Below are 22,605 nucleotides of genomic sequence, written 5' to 3'. Positions count from 1 at the left end.
AACTTTTGGATGTCTAAGTTTATCTATACATTGACTAATTGAATAAAATTCATAATATGACTGTATTGCCTCCAGTTTTGCAAGGCAAGAAAAAGGCTGGATTTAATACTAGGTTGATTTAGTGTTGATATGAAGGCAAAAGATTTTGGGCAGTGTAAAGAAGTTTATAATACAGAAGGTAACATTACCAATGAGAACTACACTGAGGAGTTGACTTCAGCACTTAATTCATTAAAAATGCATTCATGACATTGAGTATAGCTTAAATTAACATACCTAAAAAGGCTAGAAGATTGAGTATTCTGAATTGCACAAAAATGCTCTATTATTGTGACATATCAAAGCAAAACATCAGCTTTAAATTAAAAAAGTGTCTTAGTACATTCTGCTGAATAACTGATTGCTATTTGTCATAAACAACATTTGGGAATGGACCTTTACAATTTATTAATCTACTCACACAATTTCATATGCAACTTGTAGAATTTAATTACACTTTTTCAACATGTCCCAGAGTGGATACTGTATGTTGAAATTGATTGACAAAGTACAAATGTTTATGCAATAGAAAATGTGATCAAGATAGATGTTGGTGTTATAGGTTTCACATTTCACCAATATGCAGGATTTTAGAATGAACTCACTAGCATGTAGTAAATCTGTACATTATTTTATAGCAACAAAATTGTATGACAAACTGAATTTAAAAATATTGTTAAGGGAAGTAGAAAATGAGGTATCAGTTTAATTCCCAGCTCTGTCAAGCAATGCTTACAATTTTTTCATGTAGTTTTCCTACTGGGGCGTACATATTTTTCCAGGTGGGGGGGGGGGGACGCTATAGATGATGAGACTGACTGTTGTGTATGGCCTAGTTAGAAACCAAAATAAATGGGGGAGGTGAGAGCTACAGAAGTCAGGGAGAGGTAAAAGTCATAATATATCCACACATACAGAGAAGTTATATAATCACACCCTACTGTAGAAAAATTATAATTACTGTTGATTTAGTAACTAGAAATGGGATACCTTCATGGTAAATTACATGGAAAGGGTTTAAGAGATGTCTTTGTTGCTTAAGTGGGTCATTTGGGAAGCTGTTGGTAGTAAAATTTGGTGTCTGAGAGTGGGGCCAGGGGTGGGGGGGGGGTAAAGGGTTCCCCTTTCCCCCTTAAGAAATGTTTGGAATTTTTGTAGCAATTAGATGCAATATTTACTGGTTCTCTCTCAGTACAAGTCATTGCATATTTGAAGTTAATATCTGCAGGTAGGGAAACTTGGGGGAGTGGTCCAAGGGGGGGGGGGTAGGGTGTCCACCTCCCCTTTTGGAATGTTTTGGATTTTATAAGGCCCTTGATGTAAGATGTTGCAATGTTTATTGGTCATTTCCCAGTGTTAATTGAATCATTTGAATTTAGTATTTGCAGAGATGTGGACCTTGGGGGGGGGGGGGATGCAGTATTTTGGATTAAATCAGTTGGAAAGTATACAGGGTCTATGTGAACTGCAAAGCAGTATGAATAGTGTTATCCTTATAGGAGGGAAGAATTACAACTGTATGAGTTTTTAACTTTTTTCCTGTAGTTAATAATTTACAAATCATTTGTAAAGCTATCAGTAATCTTCTTCAAAATGGAAAAATAGCCTTCAGAACTATGGGTGCAGGATTTGGTAAAGGTAGTATGAACAACAAAATTGATTCATTGATCCAGTTCCTTCTTAATTGATCAAGTTTCTTCAAGGATTGGAGTAGTGTTTAATCATTGTTATTATTCAGTTGTTTCAAAATACTACTTGAGACAGTACATAACATACCTGTACAAACAGGGGATTCTTGGGGTTCAGACAACCTGCCCCCCCCAAAAAAAAAAAATTGTAATAAATAAATAACAAATAATTAAATAAATAAAGAAATAAAATGATAATAATAAATAAAAATAGCAATTAAAACAATGAAAAGCAAATAAATGAAAATTAACTGAATAAGTATATAAGAAACTTTCCACGTGTTACATTTTGTTCTTTCAAATTGCTTTAAATGTACTTCAGTATGGTTAAAATATTCCATTCTGTGTTTTGCAATAAAGTGCCTCCCAGCTTAACTTAGTTCTACTTTGATGTTAGCCATAATTAGTACCCCGATAATTTAGGGAATGCTTTGAGCTATATTTTATATTTGCAAGTACTGTATGCAAGGGTTTCATTAAAAGCTGCTAACTGGTTATTTTTTGCCTTTTATGCAAAAAACAAGACATAGCAAACCTATGTGATATTCTAATCATTAAATGTAAGTTGTTAGGATAACTTGTGGATTTTAGCATTTGAATGTTTGTAACATATATTTTTTGAGTGCTTGAAAATATAAACACTTGAACAATAGGGAAAGCAAGAAATAAATTTGGTAGAGGCCTATAGCATACTGAAGTATATCTTCTGCCACTTTGCTAATGTGTACGTTTACTAAATTCAGTTCCTCACCAAATTATCAGTTGTATAGGATCCTTGACTTCATTTACATGTCTCTGATATATGTCTAATGACAGTTGGATACAGTATAATGCCTGAAATTGTTAATTTTGTTTCATTGTTTGATATTAGTTCACACTACAATGGACCACTTTAAACTATATGGTGTAAATCTGCTGTCTAAGACTGAATCAAACAGGAAGTAACTTGAATGGTCCGCCGTTATTGCTTTGTTTACTATGGATTAAGACTTAATTGAGATGAAGGTTAATTATAACTTGTCAATGCTTAGCAGTCCTTTTACTGTTAATCCTCCCAATAAATGTCATGTTAATTCTTGAAATCAAATGAAGTTTTACCAGATAATTTATCATTACAAGAAAATTAAGAATAATAGGCATTTAAGTACATTTGCTTTTCCAATTTCTGTTAGGACTTGTACATTGCACTGGTCATCAACTTTTCATTTTCTTACACTGCATAAATATCATGTGAAGGAGCAAAGTCCATCACTGATATATGTTAAAGCAGCTTTTTGAGGTTGATTGTCAAATTACCAAGAATTTTCCAGGCACAATACTTCTGTAATGGTAAAGTGTCCCTCAATCTGCCCTCCTAGAGAGAGTCCCTGCCACATCTGGGTAGGATTAATTATAGGCCTACCCAGAACACCACTTCCCCCCAGTACCATTATCCAAATGCATTTTCCTCGATAGTGCAATTCAATCAAATTGAAATTAGGAGGCAATACAAAGCAATATCTCCATACATCTTATGTACTAAGGACTCGGGCCAGTGTGGCAATATCTTCTTACATTCTACCTATTTAGGCACTGATTTGATTTGATTTATTTTGTGTATGCATGCAAGTACAAATACATAGTTAAGTATAATTAAGCATATATACACAGGTACTAGAAAGACAAATAATAAATGTTTAACAAAGCTAGCAACCTTAACAAAAATTAGGAAATGAGAAATAACAAAAAAACAACACTTGTGATAATGGTCCTATTGCTGTACCTGCTATGTATGTGTTGAGACACTGGCCGGTGTGACAGCACCTCCGTACAGGTTATGTTTAGAGACAAAGCTCAGTGTGACAACATACCCAAGGATGGATACATGTTAGATACAATGGCCATTGTGACAGTATTGTAGAGACGCGCATTGAGTTACAGGTCAGTGTTAAAATACCTCCATACATGTTGTATTCAAACACTGGTCAGTGTGACAGTATCAATATGCATGTTAGTGTATAGAGACAATTAAACCATTGTGACAATTTATCTCTGATACATGTGAGTGTATTGAGATAATAGAATGTCATTATAATTTTAATGTGTTGAGACACATGCCAGTGTTGAGAATTGGCAAATGTGACAATATCTCCATCCATGTATTGAGACAATGACCATTATGATGATATCTCCTCACATGTTATTCTTAAAGACAAAGGCCAGAATGACAATACTGAAGTTAAATGTATTGACACGGGCCAGTGTGACAATATTTTTATTCATGTTTTGAACACAGTTCATTGTCCCGGTATCTTCACACATGTTATGTAGACTGACAGTAAAGAGAGACAAAAGCCAGTGTGATCATTAAATTTGTACAATATCCTCATGCAAGTCATGTATTGAGAACATGGCCAAATTGTGATCATGAATAGTAATTCATTGAGACACATGCCGGTGTGACAATATCACTTTACATTTTATGTATTGAGACACTAGTGTGAGAGTATCTCCAAACATGTTTTGTATTGATCACCCCAACTGTTGATTAACCTTCACTGCTCTCATGTTAAGGCTCTAATGAGCTCCCCTTTAGTAATAATAATAATAAATGAGACTTAAATAGCGCCAAATCAGTAAACAACAGTTACTGCTCAAAGCGCCTTATAAAGAAAGTAAATTAATTTACAAAAGAACAAGTGAAAAAATGGGTCTTTCCCCAAGTCTGGATCCTCAACCCTGACTACATTCTAAAGTACCATAAAAAAGACAACACTGCAGTATTCTGTTTTTGTCTGTTGTCACAGAATTAACATAAAGGAATTATGGTCTCATTACCTCATTTTTCCTGTATACTGTCCTTCAGTGACCCTTTATTTTTGTACTCTCCTGAATTGCAAGAGCAACATGTTAAACATTTATAAAAGTTGTCCATGTATTATCCTCCTCCCCCCTCCCCTGCATGTATTATGTTTTTTTTTGTCACAGAGCATACCCCCCTCCCCTGCATGTAGTATGTTTGTTTTTCACAGAACATGTGGCCTCATTGTGACCTAAATTTAGCTTTAAAGGAGGATAGGTAGTTGAGAGATACATTTGGACTTTCTGTACAGTATACCTCCAAATCAGCTATAAATATGCAACATAGATTAAACATATATTTTTTAAGGTATTCCTCCCTCCCTCCCCTTAAATTGAACTAGAAGATATAAATTGCACCATACTAATGGTAAACCTTGCATAATGTAATTATGCTATTGATCTTTAAAATGATTACATAACAACTGGAAATAGCCCTCTCTATTGTACAGTTCATTTACATTTTGAGTTACAAGCCCTATGGAATCCCTGGGGTACCTTGCACTAGTTATTTGTTATTAAAAATTAATTAACACAAATAAGCAACACCATATGACTTTGAGCTGTAATGAAAGAACCCAGAAACTAGAGTCTTGTTACATGTTAATCTATTTAGTGCAACATGCAAAGTTTGAGGACATATTTTAATGTGTTTTGGTTGATCGATCATGATAGTTCGAAGTACTTAGGTTTTGAGCCTTACAGTAAGTGCTAACAATACATGCAATGGATTGGATCGCACAGATTGCAAGAATTTGATATGAAAACTTGATGTGATTTGGGTCAAAGTCAAAGTTCCAAAAATGTAATATTGACAATGTTTGTTGTAATATTATTGGACGTGAAACAGGACAAGTCAAGCTAATAAGCAACATTGTTATGGGATAAAAAAGGAGTACCAAATATTGAAAACCAACACAAAATGCTCCTTTAAAGACTTTGGAGTCTCTTTTCGCTCAGGCACAATACCTTCTGTAATGGTAAAGTGTCCCTCAATATGCCCTCCTAGAGAGAGTCCCTGCCACATCTGGGTAGGATTAATTATAGGCCTACCCAGAACACCACTTTCCCCCAGTACCATTATCCAAATGCATTTTCCTCGATAGTGCAATTCAATCAAATTGAAATTAGGAGGCAATACAAAGCAATATCTCCATACATCTTATGTACTAAGGACTCTGGCCAGTGTGGCAATATCTCCTTATAGTGTTTGCACGGGTATAAAAGGGATAACTAAAAATAATAATTGCAAGTGGTTTTTAACTAAACGTTTATTCCAAATGTGATCATATTGTGGGAATCACGCAATTGTGTGGCTAACTGTGCAAACCCTGGGCTTGCATAATAGATAGTAGTATTTAAAACTGTTTAAGAGCTAAATTGGATATTTATATGGGAGAGCAAACATAAGTAGCGGCTGCATTGCGATGTTAGTAGTGATGTTAATTTATTAACAAGTTAATGACAGAAACAAAAGCAAATAGAAATTGTTGAGGAAGGTGAAAACATGGTCAGAGGAGAATATAATTCATTTAGTATAGCACCCAATATGTAGTTTCTTGTAAATCGCGATACACAAGGGTAATTTTTTCCCCGGGTACCCGGATACCCAGATACCCGATGGGTAATAGCTCTCGGGTACTCGTTTCCTGATTTTTGGACCCTTGTTAACACTAATATTAACAATCATGGGCGGCGATCATGGGGGGGACATGTCCCCCCAATATTTTAGGTGGGGGATATAGTATCTAATATCCTGCCCAATATTTGATGGCATATTTTTTTTTAAGCATATGTTTTGTATTTTTTTATGATATCAAAGTAATTTCAAAATAGAAAATGCTTAGATGCAACTTACAAGGCCTTGGAAGTGCCATTTCCAGCGATCTGGGGGGCATTTTCGGCCAAAATTTTCTTTTGCGCTTCGCGCCAACTTATGGTGGCGCTACAATTAGAAAGTTTGGGAACAAGCTTTGCCCCTCCCTTGGCAAATTCGTCGCAAGGCGCCTGTCTAACCGTGTCACAATTTGTTACTATATATGACCGAAAGTAGTTTTTACTTTTTTCTCTCGAAATGAATAGCTAGACGGACTGCATCCGTAATGAAATTTGGTTTGCATCTTGTGTATGAGTTAGGCCAAGAGCCTGTCCCATATGATTTCACCCCATTTAGCCCAGAAGGTTTGACCCCTTAAAGTTACTTAGACCATCTAGGTCATTCACAAAAAAATTGTCAGCTCAACCCCAGTGGTCGGGTTCGGACCCCAGACCCCCTGAAAAAGACCCCCCGGGCGGGTTAATTTCACCCCATCTAGCCCATGGACCAAACTTTGTCAGAAGGAAGTAGTATGGTTGTACATTACAAAAAAGGCAAAACTGACAAAATTCCTGGTCGGGAAGGGGTTGTCACACCCCCCACTAAGTCACCCCCAGTCGGGTTGATTTCACCCCATCTAGCCCATGGACCAAACTTTGTCAGAAGGAAGTAGTATGGCTGTACATTACAAAAAAGGCAAAACTGACAAAATTCCTGGTCGGGAAGGGGTTGTCAGACCCCCCACTAAGTCACCCCCAGTCGGGTTGATTTCACCCCATCTAGCCCATGGACCAAACTTTTGCAATACCAAACTTTGTCAAAAGGTAGTTGTATGGATGTACATTACAAAAAGTGCAAAACTGACAAAATTCCTGGTCGGGAAGGGGTTGTCAGACCCCCCACTAAGTCACCCCCAGTCGGGTTGATTTCACCCCATCTAGCCCATGGACCAAACTTTGTCAGAAGGAAGTAGTATGGCTGTACATTACAAAAAAGGCAAAACTGACAAAATTCCTGGTCGGGAAGGGGTTGTCAGACCCCCCACTAAGTCACCCCCAGTCGGGTTGATTTCACCCCATCTAGCCCATGGACCAAACTTTGGCAAAAGGAAGTAGCATGGTAGTATGTTACAAAAATGGAAAAACTGACAAACTTGTTGGTCGGGAAGGTGATGTCAGACCCCCACAAAGTTTACCCTGACCCACCCCCTAAAAGGCGGGTTGATTTCACCCCATCTAGCCCATGGACCAAACCTTGTCAGAAGGAAGTAGTATGGCTGTACATTACAAAAAAGGCAAAGCTGACAAAATTCCTGGTCGGGAAGGGGTTGTCAGACCCCCCACTAGGTCACCCCCAGTCGGGTTGATTTCACCCCATCTAGCCCATGGACCAAACTTTGGCAAAACCAAACTTTGTCAAAAGGTAGTAGTATGGATGTACATTACAAACAGTAAAACTGACAAAATTCCCAGTCGGGGAGGTGTTGTCAGACCCCAACAAATGTCACCCTCACTCACTCCAAAAGGTGGGTTGATTTCACCCCATCCTAGCCCACAGACTTAACTTTGTCGAAAGGAATTAGTATGTCTGTACATTAAAATAAAGGAAAATCTGACAAAATTGCTGGTTGGGAAGGGGTTTTCAGACCCCCCAAAAGGTGCCCCCACCCAGCCAATTCAATTCACGCAATCTAATCATAGACCAGAATTTTGTTTAAAGAAAGTATTCAAGACATTGTATTATAAAACATGGAAAAACTTACCAAATGGTCTGAAAGCAAAGATGTACCCATTCTGGTCACATGGGCCACTTTTGTATTTGTGTAACATAATATATACCGTAAAAGCAAGAAATGGATACATGTAGAACCAGGAACAAATGTTAAATATGAAAAGTTTCTTCACTTGTAAAGCAGATTCCTTTGCATGAAAAATGTAGAAAATAACAACATGCTTTCAACAGGACCAGTCCCAGTTCATGTTGGTAGAATAAGTTTGCTTGTTCAACATGGTTGTTTGGACTGGCAATTACCATACTTGTGTCTTCAATATGACAAACAGTCATGGAAAACTATAATAATTATTATTTAACAAGATAATTTAATTTAGGAAATACCATCCACAAAAGAGGAAATAGTTACAGCTAGAACCCCACCAAACATTGCATTTGAACAAACATGGCGAATGTGGCCTCACTCAGTTTTACGGCCCTTCTGTTATTGGGCACAATGCGCTTTAAAGGTTTTATACAAATGGTTATTCTTAAAAGTCTATATTGTCTTTTTGATTAGTTCCTATGATACAGTACGTCTCTGTCATTGTTCACCATCATGTCACTTGCATAATTCTGTTGTGTCCATCTTATCAATCCACCTCTTCTGCAAATATTTTAAGTAAAGTGTGATTTGTAAACAAATTGCTAAGGTAAAGCTTACCAGTTACAGGATTTTCGACAGATAAACCGCAGTTATGAAGCCCCGATCAAGATTGATTTGCCAAATTTGGGTTCAAAATGTGAAAATTATTAGATATAAAAATAAATGGAAATCCAGATATCTGATTTTTCAGACAAGTAGTGTCTGCACGATTTGAATAATGCACTTATTTTCCAGCATTCTTGTCTGGAACACAACTTTTTTGGGGTGGTCTGAAAGGGGAAGGGTACACCCGCCACAACACCCCCTAAATCAGACACTAAATACAGATCAAATAGTTCAAATATGCTCTTGGTTTTTTTTTTTTTGGGGGGGGGGGGGGGAATACTGCCTTTTCACCTATGATGTAAATCAAATTAAACTTCCAGATTTTGTAAATATTCCTTGATTTCAACCAAATAATCTTTATACTGGCATATGTTACCAATTGTAGGTTTAAAAAGAAACAATATGAGTACTTAATTATTGGTTGCAATAGTACAATGTGAGCTACTATAGAAATCTAACCCATAGGATACATATATATTTAAGGAAATGCCAAAAATGAAATGAAAACAATTGCACAAGGAAAGTATGCATTCGTAACACAAAAACAGCTGATGCAGGGGAGGGGGGCAGCTTCAATAATATAATTGAGTGGTCAAGCCCCCCCCCCCCAATAAACTTCTTTGATTAACCAATTATATACCTGGCATATCTATAACTATTTGAAAAGGCTTCAGAAATTAGAAGAATGTTCCTATTAACGATATCTAATATGCCAAAGGGTCCCCAATATTTTTTTGTTCCACCTCTGCTGTAACACCATATATTATGGGACCAAGCAGATAACTGGGTTGCAGGCCATTAACTATAGCAGGTCTTATTTTTTACATGAATAAAACATGGGAATAGAGCAATTTGGTGAAAGTGGAGGACCAACTATGGTCACATAACAGGATGTGGGCAAGGTTGTACAGTAATACAGACATAAGACAAAGAGGGTCAATGTATTGTCTTATGAATTAAAACATTTCCAGCAAAAGGCAGGAGAAACTCCTCCCACAAGATTCTCATCTATATCAGTATGTTTATTAGGCCAGGGATGCCTACCCATAATTTGCCTACCCATAATAAAATGCCTACCCAGGAATTTTGCCAGTTTTACACTTTTTGTAATGTACATCCATACTACTTCCTTTTGACAAAGTTTGGTCCATGGGCTAGATGGGATGAAATCAACCCTACTGGGGGTGACTTAGTGGGGGGTCTGACAACCCCTTCCCGACCAGGAATTTTGTCAGTTTTGCCTTTTTTGTAATGTACAGCCATACTACTTCCTTCTGACAAAGTTTGGTCCATGGGCTAGATGGGGTGAAATCAACCCGACTGGGGGTGACCTAGTGGGGGGTCTGACAACCCCTTCCCGACTGGGAATTTTGTCAGTTTTGCACTTTTTGTAATGTACATCCATACAACTACCTTTTCACAAAGTTTGGTATTGCAAAAGTTTGGTCCATGGGCTAGATGGGGTGAAATCAACCCGACTGGGGGTAACCTAGTTGGGGGTCTGACAACCCCTTCCAGACCAGGAATTTTGTCAGTTTTGCCTTTTTTGTAATGTACAGCCATACTTCTTCCTTCCGACAAAGTTTGGTCCATGGGCTAGATGGGGTGAAATCAACCCGACTGGGGGTGACTTAGTGGGGGGTCTGACAACCCCTTCCCGACTGGGAATTTTGTCAGTTTTGCCTTTTTTGTAATGTACAGCCATACTACTTCCTTATGACAAAGTTTGGTCCATGGGCTAGATAGGGTGAAATTAACCCGACTGGGGGTGACTTAGTGGGGGGTCTGACAACCCCTTCCCAACCAGGAATTTTGTCAGTTATGCCTTTTTTGTAATGTACAGCCATACTACTTCCTTCTGACAAAGTTTGGTCCATGGGCTAGATGGGGTGAAATTAACCCGTCCGGGGGGTATTTTTCAGGGGGTCTGGGGTCCGAACCCGACCACTGGGGTTGAGCTGACAATTTTTTTGTGAATGACCTAGATGGTCTAAGTAACTTTAAGGGGTCAAACCTTCTGGGCTAAATGGGGTGAAATCATATGGGACAGGCTCCCAGACTAAGTGTAAGTACATACAATCATATATATGATCCACATCGATATGGGTTCACTGGGTTTCCATTTGGCCTGTTTCCTACAAGATTTCTAACTGCAGGTGCGTAGCCAAGGGAGGGGGGGGGGATGAAGGGTGGAGACTGCCCTCCCCATGGAGCATATTTTTTTTTGATATTTTCTAAGATATCGAAGTTTTATGGTTTTAATATTTGTACACCAATAATTTAACTGTGTCTGAATTTTCAAAAATTCCTTGACCAACATTCTTCATCATAGTTCCCTCTACTCGTGCAATTGACCGGTCTATTAGGGGTTGAGGGGGGGTTTTCTAAATTGGTTGTCCATAGATGAAATTTTGTGCAACATTATGGGTATGTTTTGAAGTGAATTTATTATTCAAATTCTGAACAAATAATGGGCTTAAAACCTTGAAAAGTGGGGCGGACGGGTATTGTGAGGTGTTACATAGAATTACCTACAAAGGCAATGATCCACAGGAGATGCAATGAGGTCGAACATGATGTGTGACTGGTGACAATCTTGAAAAAAAGGTTATGAATGAAAAAAAAACCTATTAGGAAAACTTGGTTTTCAGGCAAAAGTGTACATCTGGTTGGTCATTTCCAAGCCCGAGAAGTGCCATTTCCGGTGATTTGGGGGGCTATCAAAACCAGAAATTTTCTTGTACGCTGCGCGCCAACCAATGGTGGCGCTCCGCTTTGATAGTAATTTGCCTGCATCCAAGCAAATGTCCCCCCCAATATTTGAAACGGATCGCCGCCCCTGTTAACAATGATTATTAAACAGTGAAAACCACCAATTCAATTTGGAGTTCTCAAATATTGACTCTGATAAAAACTAACTGAACTTCAATAACATATTTAGTTTTAAGCCATAATTCATTGGGAATAAATTATTGTCCATTTCTCAACAACTCCGTAGAAAACTTGAAATGACCATGTTCATTCACCACATTTGGTGCTTCAAGTTTGACTTAAGTTATACCTTGGTAGCATAATTGTCTACATTATAAGCATGATTATACTGTATGATAACTCACGTAACATGGTAACTCATGTTACCATTTGCATCACCTACCCTACTTAACATAGTGGGGTGCACATCATTTCTTTACTTGTTTCACATTTCGGGGTGATGAGTAGAAACCCAAATCCAATTATGAGATTTTTAGTAGTGTCATATTTGATGTATGGGGAAAAATATTAATTTTGGTTACTCACGTTACATCAGCTAATAGAGGTTTGAATAAAGCAAATATTGATTATTTTTTATTATATATTCAAAAGGTTGGTAGTGATATCTGAAGTTAGTGCACTATGTAAGCAATAAATAAACAAATCAGTTGAGTATTACCATTTAATTTCTTAGGAGAACAAAAACAAATCTGTTAATAATTTGTGCACAAAATTTGCATTACAGCATCCTTCCACTTCATATGCAAAATTCTACAACAAAAAAATCAATATTTAGGAAGGTATCATATTGATTCCACAAACTTGGATATGTTTACAACAACATTTAACCAATGACAAGATGTGACGCAGAATTTATATTTTTAGCCCATGTCCACTTTTTCATGGAAATGCCCTCCTTCTTTAATTCTTTTCTTGAAGAGGGCAAATTTCATCTATTAAGCTCTGGCATCTGGTTCTATCAACGTTGCCTTCACGTAAAGTGTACTGTATACACCTATACTGCGTTTGTTTTCCTTGAGTGTGGTTTTCACTGCGCTGTGGAGATTGCAACGATCACAGATTTTACCCTTCTGTGTTTTATAATGATTCAAGTGCTCAATAGTGTTATGCAATACTTTACTTCCTGCTCATTGGCTGATTGAAATTCTAACGAATTACCAACTAGGCTGATGGACATTGTGTGGAAATTTACATATGAAAATGCCACAGAATTAGTAAATATGCATGAGAAACTGGACAAATAAGTATTTGCTGACAGAGTAGTGATCTAATGAATGCCAGGAACTGCCCTGATAGCATTAAACACTGAATCCTACTGTAATATACCGGAGCTTGCAGCAAATAACTGGAATTTTTCCTTATAATAGGGGTAGGAACCGGAAGGGACGAGGTGGCCCTTGCACTGTACGCCTGTAGGTCCAAATGTGGGCTCCACCTTAAGGTTTGGAGGACTACTTTGAAGGATTACTTGTGCCTAAACTTTCACTCGTCAGCTTAAAAAAGCAGTTTAACCCCACTTATGGGCCCGATACAGGCAATCCCTGTTTTTTTATTTTTCAGTTGGTAAAGATTGCCCGACACCCCCCTTCCCACACCCCTATGTATAATGCTCTGGCAACATCCCTGTGAACCAACTACCAAGTAGTACTGTAAACAAAATAACACTATAGAGATCATTTGTTGGACAATAGCCTACTTATTGACTGGTCAAGCGGTAACGGAGGGACATTTGACTGTATTACTGACACATTTTGTTTCTCTCTGCATTAGCTTGGGTGATTATTTTGCAATTTCTTGTGTGGTTATCTAGACACATAGGCGTAGGAGGCGGGGGGGGGGGAAGGGGGGCTGTAGCCCCCCAACCAAAATTTTTGGAGAAAATTCGGGCAAAACGCTGAGAATTTTCAGGCACCTACTGAAAAAAGAATAATTTGCAGTGTAATTTCATTTTTTTGGGTGAAAATTCGGCAATATGCTGAGGATTTTTCGGGCACCTACTGAAAGAAGCATATTTTGCAATGTGTTTTTCGATGGTTAAACTTATATTCTTATGATCATTGTTGTTGTAACAAATTCCCCAATAATTTTAACAAATATGGAAAGGTAATAAGATGAAAAATGAATGTATGTTATTGGCATGTGATGTTATAACCGATGAATGCCCATATGATATGCACAATAACATGTTGAACGTGCGGAGCGCGCGAAAATTTATATTATTTTTTATTTTATTTTATTTTATTTTATTTTTCGGGCAAGTCTTTACAGCCCCCCAATCGAATTAGGCTACTACGCCTATGTCTAGACATGTAGTAACTTGCTTCATACCCATATATTTAATTCTTGTGGCTGTTACTGTAGGAAAAATATGGCATGAAAAACATCACGGTAACAGAGGGACACGAAATGAATATGTGTTTCACACTTTCTTTTGAAGATGTCAAATTCACTGTTCTTAAGTTTACACTGACAGTGGCGGAGCATCCATACAGTCAGAGGGGGCAGATCCCCCCCCCCCCTTCCACCTGACGGACTCAAATGGACTGCTGGCGCCCTTTTCGGCTTTTTACCACTTTTTACTTATTCGTGATTATTGACTTTATTGCGCTCTCAAATACCAATCACAAAAAAAAAATGACATTTTGTTGGTGGCGATGACACCTATTTATTCTTCGTTTATCTGCAAATTAGCAAGGCCCCCTGGGAAGGGTCAGTTCCGGCGATCTAGGGAGTATCTTTACTCAAAACATTTCTGTACGATCCGCGCCAACCTGTGGTAGTGCTCGCTTAGATAGTGTTGCAAGCACCCCTACAGACCATTCTCGCCCCCTGACCAATACCTATAGCTTCGCCACTGTGCACTGACCATGTAACTGATATCTTGTGTTGGCTGGTGCATTGCTTCACATATACCAAGGGAAAATTAGATGAACAGGCATCAACTGCCAAATCTACATTTGATCTTCTACAGTAATGGAGGGACAATTCTGATGGTAACGAAGGGTCACAAAATATTCGGTGCTGTTTAGTGTAGTCTTTTGCCTGTTTTGCTGCTATAGATTCAATATTTTCATTGCTATTAGACTAACAGTTATATTACTTAGCGAAACAAGGATAAGAGTATTAAACCAATAGCTTTATTCACCAAACCATTAGCATATGTGGTTACTAAAAGATTTAAGAAAAACGTAAAAAATAATAAGAAATTGGTTTAAAGGACAAGTTTAAGCTGAGCACTTTTCATCATTTAACACTGTCTAACTGCATTATGAGAAACTGTGAGGGGGGGGGGGGGCTTGTACAGTTCGAAACAAGTCAATTAATCACGTGTATTTACAGTAGACAGTTCACAGGTACTGCACTGTACCATGTGCACAAATTTGTTTCTGTTTCTTGCCAAGATGCCTACTGACTTCACATTCTGAGGAATCATTTTATGCAAGCTATCGTTCTCTTCACATAAACAGGAAGTCAAGGAATCTATTCAAAGAACACAACAATTAAGTAGCAAGTTAACTCCCAGGAATCCTGTGCACAAGAGCATGTGGTAAACAACTGTCCCTCTGTTACTGGTACGGAGGGACACTAGTTCACTTGTTCTTTACTCTAGCATAAAATTAGCTAAATCCATGGTTTAACATTTCTTGACTGGTTAATTCTAAGAAAGTGTTTTATACAAATTATAAAATTTTCCCAACATTTAATGACTAGGAAATAATATAAAAAAATGTATTTTTTGGGTAACGGAGGGACATGTAACAGAGGGTCAAATCAGGTAATTAGCAATTACTGCTAATTGTCAAGTTATAAACATTGAAGGGGAATTATTCCTGTGGTACGCATAATAATGACCATGACAGATATTGTATATAGATTGTGTACTAGGAAAAATCTGGTTTTAAAAATATCCCTATAATTCAATAATGTGGGGCACAACATAAGTGAAATTGGCATGTATTATATATGTCTATAACTTTTTATTAAATTAGTATATTATTATTATATTTTTGTTATGCAAGCACAGTGGTAAAATATAATTCATTAACTATCTTAACTATCTTAGCCATACCACATTTGACCAAGTTCTGTACATTTCAACCCAAATGTTACATTTCCCTTGACCCTGCCTAGCAGGCAATACAGAAAAGGTAAGAAAGAAAACCTAACGTTTAATTTTAATATTATGAGTTTTAATAGACTGAGGAATGAAAGATAAAGGATAGTGGGGGTTTTAGTAACAGAAGGAGGCTGTATGAGCCTACTACTGGGCGGGATTGCTTGTCTCATAAGCTGGACATGCAGGGGGGACTCCCTGCAGCTTGCTACATACAAGGCATTGGTAAACATAGTTCACCTCCTCCTGCGCCTCACCAATAACTCATCCCGCCCTCCTATAAATACATTAATTAATACACTCCTTTCCAGTAATTGTAGGATTGCCTCCCCTGCAAATTAGGCAATAATGCCACCCCCTTACAAAACAGGTTTATTAAAAATTTGGTATCTACATGGAAAGAATTCAATTTCCTCATTTAGAGATTAATTTGTTAATGACGCCATTGATATTAACAAACCAATCCAGTTTTTGATTGATATAAACACTTAAATACTAGATCAACACGATCGACTCAACAGTTATTAATGTCCGGTGAGGGTCTTATGACGACGAAAGTCTAACAAAGTCCCAATAAAAATACACCTTATAATTAAGTACAAGAACTAGAGAAAAATATAGGGTGAAACAAGTATAAAATCTAACTTTCTTTTCATTTACTGAAATGACCAAGGAGGTGAAGATCTTTAGGATGGTTTTGCAATATGCCCCATTCTCAAACAATGGAAACTTTGGTTTGGCATAGTCCCAGGCATCATGAATGGCTGCTGCCAGACATGTTAAGTGATGGGAATGCTCATCAGACTCGACCCCCAAATGCCCCCCATCTCCAAATATTTGGTCGGGCTGGAAATATTTGGTCTGGCTGGAGAACCTACTGGAAAATGTTTGGCATACAGTTTAAAGTATGTTTATTGTCAACAAATTCCCAATTTCTGGTGGACTTTATTAATTCTGACAATAAATTCACTATATTTGGGTCAAATTTTCCTAACTATTTTGGAATAATTATGGCATTTTCTCAACTCCTGATAAGAGATAGGGTGACATATTTGAGTTGATTTCAACTGCAACTTTTTTTTGGGGGGGTCTATTGATACTTTTTCATGGGGGGGGGTAAAATAATGGTTTCAACACGATTATATTGTTTTTTGGGTGACCACCCCACTCCCCCTTGACACCTATGAATTGCATTGCTGAGATTGGTCACCCATTCATAGATGCTCTACCACTTCCTTAGATCTGACATGGTAGAGCTCAGTATACCTAACACATGTTAGGTCTCAAGTTGTTGTGTTTTGAAGTGAATCCTTGATCCTAAATGGTTCCATGAAAGACATCAGTTAACTCCGATTATGTAATAACTTCAACCGTAAACTGGCTTTAACATAAATAAGATTAAAATGCATTTTAAATCTGTGTTCCGATGTTGCAGGCTTTTCATATGGCTTTTTCCCTAGGCAGTATGCTATGTACCCCCATCCTGCCCTAGTGTGCCTTATATGTCTGGTTATTGATGTAACAATTGTAACCAAAAGTAAATATAAAAGCTTATTAAACTTTTATTTTATGGATGTCTAAATATTTAAAACATGAGATGATGTCAAAATACAGAGGGTTTAGCTGCAACTGACAATGCATGGGAAGTGCTGTTTCTGGCAGTCTGGAAGGCATTTTTGGCAAAATATTTCTTTGTTATATGCTAAAGGCCAACCGATGAAGGTGTTCCACTTAGTTAGTACCACAATGATGGTCAGGGCCTTTTTTGAGAAATTCTAAGTGGGGGGGGTGGCCATTTCACAAAAGGGACCATCTAAGCGAAGGGCCACAATCAGTTGGCGAATATAGTGTACCAAGAAAATCTATGCCAAAATGCCCCCCAGGTGGTGACAGCCCGATATTCATTAGGTTCTATATCCATGAGGTTCATTGTTCATAAGGTTCGCTATTCATAATGAGCCAAAAGGTTCATTGTTCATAAGGTTTGTTATTCATAATGAAAAAAAAGGTTCGTTGTTCACAATTGGTAAAAGGGTTCGATATACATAATGATTAAAAAAGGCTCGTTATTCATAATAGGACGAAGGGTTCGATATTCGTAATAGAGCAAAGGGTTCGTAATCCATAATAGATATATATAGATTCATAATGGAACAAAGGGTCCGTTATTCATAATAGGCATAGCCGAAAAGGTTCAGTATCATTCACGATGAGGAAAAGGACCCCCTTTAGGAAACGTACAAGTTTATGCCATTAATATGTCGAAAATGTAGGTTTTGCTGCAGGGGGTATAGGGTGAAGCATGGTCTTGATAGTGTGTGGCTCATATTCTCTGCAAAATTATGCATCCGCCCACCATCTGGTGGTGCCCCCCATAGGACAGTTGTGCCCCCTGTGTCCCCCCTCTATGAATAAAAAGTATGTTGAGGCCAGTGGTTGAACACTATAGGCGTCTGCGAAAATAGAGGACGTCTTTTGCACTTGTATGATGCACTTCTCTCCTATGATGAATAACGAATCTTTTTTCACATCACAGATTTCGAACCCTTTGTTCAATTATGAATATCGGACCCTTTCTCCTTTTATGAATAACGAACCTTTTTTCCCATTTTGAATAACGGACCCTTCGCTCCATTATGAATATCAGACCTTTCTTTCCATTATGAATAACGAAACCTTTTGTCTATTATGGATTACGAACCCTTTGTCCCATTATGAATAACAAACCTTTTTGCCCATTATGAATATCGAACCTTTGTTTCCATTATGAATACTGGACCTTATGAATTATGATCCCTTTTTATTTTGAATAACGAACTTTATTTCCATCATGAATAGCGAACCTTTTTGTAAAAATAATGCTTGTTATGAATTACGAACCTTATGAACAATGAACCTTATGAATAGCGGACCTTATGGATATAGGGCAGACCCCCCCCCCCCCCCCCCCCCCCCCCAGGTTGCCTGTAATGGTGTTACATGGTACTTCCCAGGCATTGCAAATTGCATCAAAACTTTTTTAAAGAGATGACATGTTTTATGAGAATTTTTGGGATTTTAGAAAGCTCCTAGATGAAATGTGGTGCAATATTCATAGGATATTCCTTAGTACTATGGTTGTGTGTGGGGAGGGGTGTCCTCTGAGAAATTTTTGGATTTTAGAAACCTAGATGAAATATGGTGCAATATTTATAGGATATTCCCTAGTACTATGGTTGTGTGGAGTGGTATGTCCTTTGAGAAATTTTTGGATTTTAGAAACCTAGATGAAAAATGGTGCAATATTTATAGGATATTCCCTAGTACTGTGGTTGTGTGTGGAGATTGATGTCCTTTGAGAAATTTTTGGATTTTAGAAACCTAGATGAACTATGGTGCAATATTTATAGGTAATTTCCCAGTATTTGTTGTGTGGAGAAAAGTTGGGGGAGGGGTGCAAGGGGATTAAGGGGTGTCCCCCTCCCTCTTTGAGAATTTTTGGATTTTAGAAAGCTCCTAGATGAGATATGGTGCAATAAAATAGGTTATAAGACAGTACTGGTTAGGTGTAGGAAACGTGGGGAGGAGTATAAGGGGAGGGATTCCCCTTTAGCACCCCATTTTGAAAATGTTATTTACTAGTACACTATGGTTGTGTGTGGAGAGGGGTGTCTATTGAGAAATTTTTGGATTTTAGAAACCTCCTTGTATTTTGGTGCAATATGTATATTTCCCAGGCCAGTAGTACTTGTTTATTTGAAAATGCCGACTCAATTGTTAAAAAAAAACATCAACTTACAATACTCGCATTTTTATAGTAGTAGTAAAAGCATGCTAGGCGGCCTAGTAATTTTTTTGTTGCGAAACTGAAGGTGGCACTGGAGTGTCATAGTATCATACCGATCTGGAGGTCGATGAGGTTTAGTCATTGTTATGGCAACAACGAAATATTAAAGTTTGCTATGGCATTCTGATGGTAGACATAGCTTATAAATGCCATAAGATGTCATGTGTAAATTAATTCTTAGGTTTGTGTTATCTTTTAAATTTTCTTTTAAATGCCGAAATAGGGACCTTTATTGGGGGTGGGGCCAAATGAGCTGACTGGGGGCCATGTAGGGGACTGGGGGGCCCTGATGATGGTCCCTTTTGTTAATATCTGAGTTTGTGGTGCATGGTAACTGGTTGTTTCCAAACCCCACCAGCTGTCATTGGCACTGGACCTCTTGCAGGAAAGCCCAACTTTAGTATTTTCTTCGTCTGCACTATACCCAGCAAATAATTTATCCAGTATCCCTTCTCATTTTGCTACACAATCTGGTCAAATTCCTACACCAATGGAAAAATTGTGTAGCAGTTTTTTGCATGCATAACCCTAGTGTTTTCAACGATTTTAAGCTAAAGAAATGAAAAACCTCAGAACTGCTACGCAAAATTTGAGCACTAAATTATTCCCTGGTACCCCCATTCTCCATGCTCTAAATATCAAAGCTGTAGTCTGGACCTGAGTCCCGACTCGGGTCCACTTTTGCTGGACTGGGACTCGGGGGGCCTTGGACTCAGCAGTCCACTAAATGAAATGCAAGTACTCAGTTATAATTAATTAATTGTAACAATAATGTTATATCTGCACATCCCACATCAGCACTATAGTAAGCCTATCAGTTCTTCACCAAAGGTATATATAAGGATCTGCATCCATTTATATTAGTACTGTTAATGAGGTTACATCTCTATGTTCTGACATCTCTATGTTCCGACGTCTCTATGTTCCGACAATTTTTTTGGACTCTTAATTTTTTTTACCCAAATTTTTTCGGACTTAACTTTTTTTGGACCCAAATTTTTGACCAACATGTTTTCGGACCAACTTTTTTCGGACCAAAACAAACTCATAACAAACTTTGGGCCCTTCTTTTTCGTGAAAAAAATTGTGGTGCGTCCAAAAAATTGTGTCCCCCAAAAAAAGGTAGGTCAGAAAAAATGTTGGTCCAAAAAAATTGAGTCCCCCCAAAAAAATTGGGTCCCCAAAAATTTGGGGCCCAAAAAATTAAGTCCCCCCAAAAATTTGGTCCTAAAAATGGGGGACCAAAAAGATTGAGTCTCCCAAAAAAAATTGGGTCAGAAAAAATTTTGGTCAAAAAAAATTAAAGAGTCCAAACAAATTGTCGGAACATAGAGACGTCGGAACATAGAGACGTCGGAACATAGGGATGTCACCGTTAATGAGGATAAAATGAACATGCTATGAATTTATCTATGTTTTTCTAGCTCTGCACAGGTTCACTACACTCTTTAACAAATTAATCACTATATACAATTGCTACCATGCAGTACCAGTTAATCTCTTTAAAAATAGGCCTCTGATTCCACTTTAGTCATATATGTACTGTAGTTAACAGAAAGTAATAGCAAGGAACTGAAAAGTCTGTATAGGCCCCAAAGTAAAGCACTCTATAATTGCTAGAAGTTTCCAAAGAGTACATTCCTGGAGGTCTTTACTTGCCAAATTGTTCTCAGATATTTGAAATGAACACATAAGAAGACTGAATGTCCCAGTGAGGTACATTTCCTCCAAGGTGGTAATAAAACAGTTTAAGAATTTTGATCAAATGTGACCATATTAAATATCTGGCATATTTGGGGCCAATACAGCATAACATTAAGAATTTAGAAGATTGGGTTCTGAGAAGATTCTGTGCATCCCAAATGAACACTATAGTAAGCCTATCATTTCTTTGTCATAGGTATATGGATCTGTTTTCAGTGATATAAGTTGGGAAAAGTAAAACATTTCAACAAATATTTTCAAATTATTACACGTCTTAATTCTTTCAAATATTTTAGGCACCATAATACACGATTGTTTGCTTTGAATTTATCTACAGTAAAATCTAGCACTGTACACTATTTAACAAATTATACACTAAACACTTGCTAACATGCAGTACTAGTTAGTTTATCTCTTTAAATATAGGCTCTCACTTTAGTTTTATTGTTGACAGAAAGTTAGCCAGAACTTTAAGAAGCTTAGCAGATTAGTTGTCTGTGAGCCACACTAAATTCAGTAGGGCTAACAGTGGGTTCTTTGTTATGCCTGAATAGTTTAGGACAGGCAATCAATGTACCTATCCATAGGAGCCAGATGAACCTGTAACAATGGAACTTGAACTAGTAAATGGTTGTGATTTACCAGGCTACTTAAAGGTAGTCTGTATAGTCCCCAAATTGTAGCACTCTACTTACTGTAGGATGATCAATGTAGTAGTAATGTTGCTTTAAATGTTGCCTTTATTGCATAGGCGTACAGGACCATTTCAGTTTGGGGGGGGGGGGCAAAAATTTTTGTGCCCGAAAGTTCCTGTGACACTATCTCAGCGGAGCACCACCATCGGTTGGCAAGTAGCGCACAAGAAAATTTTTGGCAAAAAATGCCTCTCAGATTGCCGGAAACGGCACTTCTGAGGCCTTGCAAGTTACATCTAAACATTCTTCATTTTATATTTTATCTCACGTTTTAGAAATTTACACTTCCCCAAAAATTTGGTAAATTAGAAGAATAAAAAATTGTAACATCACTTTGCAGGGGAAAAATAGGACAGTATATTTTTTAAGCTGCTACTTAGTTACCGTATTTATTATTTTAACACAGTACTCAGCTACCTCCAGAAAAACATTCATTGCTCAACAACACGTAGGCAGGATAATGTCGCTGTGTCGGGTGAGACTGAAATTTGTCTAACAAAAAGTATAAAATATAACAAAGAATATGATAATCCTGTACTTCTAGGCTTGTAGGCACCCCCCCCCCCACCATCCATGAAAAAGAAAATGTTTCTTATATACACTCATGTCGGGGATGTCCTGGTGGTTATAC

The 22,605-nt window shown here is 37.7% G+C and overlaps 1 protein-coding gene across 14 annotated transcripts in view; it reads left to right on the top strand.

Annotated features, from left to right (window-relative positions):
- LOC139982412 (uncharacterized) overlaps window positions 1-22,605 on the top strand; it is a 59,913-nt gene that overhangs the window by 11,715 nt on the left and 25,593 nt on the right. Inside the window, exon 1 of one of the 14 annotated variants that reach the window (XM_071996250.1) lies at window positions 21,763-22,126. The exons of the other annotated variants lie outside the window; for them this stretch is intronic. The gene's annotated coding sequence lies outside the window, so the exon portion shown is untranslated. Of the gene's footprint in view, window positions 1-21,762; window positions 22,127-22,605 lie in introns of those variants that run through there. 14 annotated transcript variants of the gene reach the window in all.

Source organism: Apostichopus japonicus, chromosome 1 (assembly GCF_037975245.1).
Source record: "Apostichopus japonicus isolate 1M-3 chromosome 1, ASM3797524v1, whole genome shotgun sequence".
In the NCBI taxonomy this organism is placed as follows: Eukaryota; Metazoa; Echinodermata; class Holothuroidea; order Aspidochirotida; family Stichopodidae; genus Apostichopus; species Apostichopus japonicus.
The sequence above is the reverse complement of the archived record's forward strand: the minus strand, read 5'-3'. Positions and strand labels throughout refer to the sequence as shown.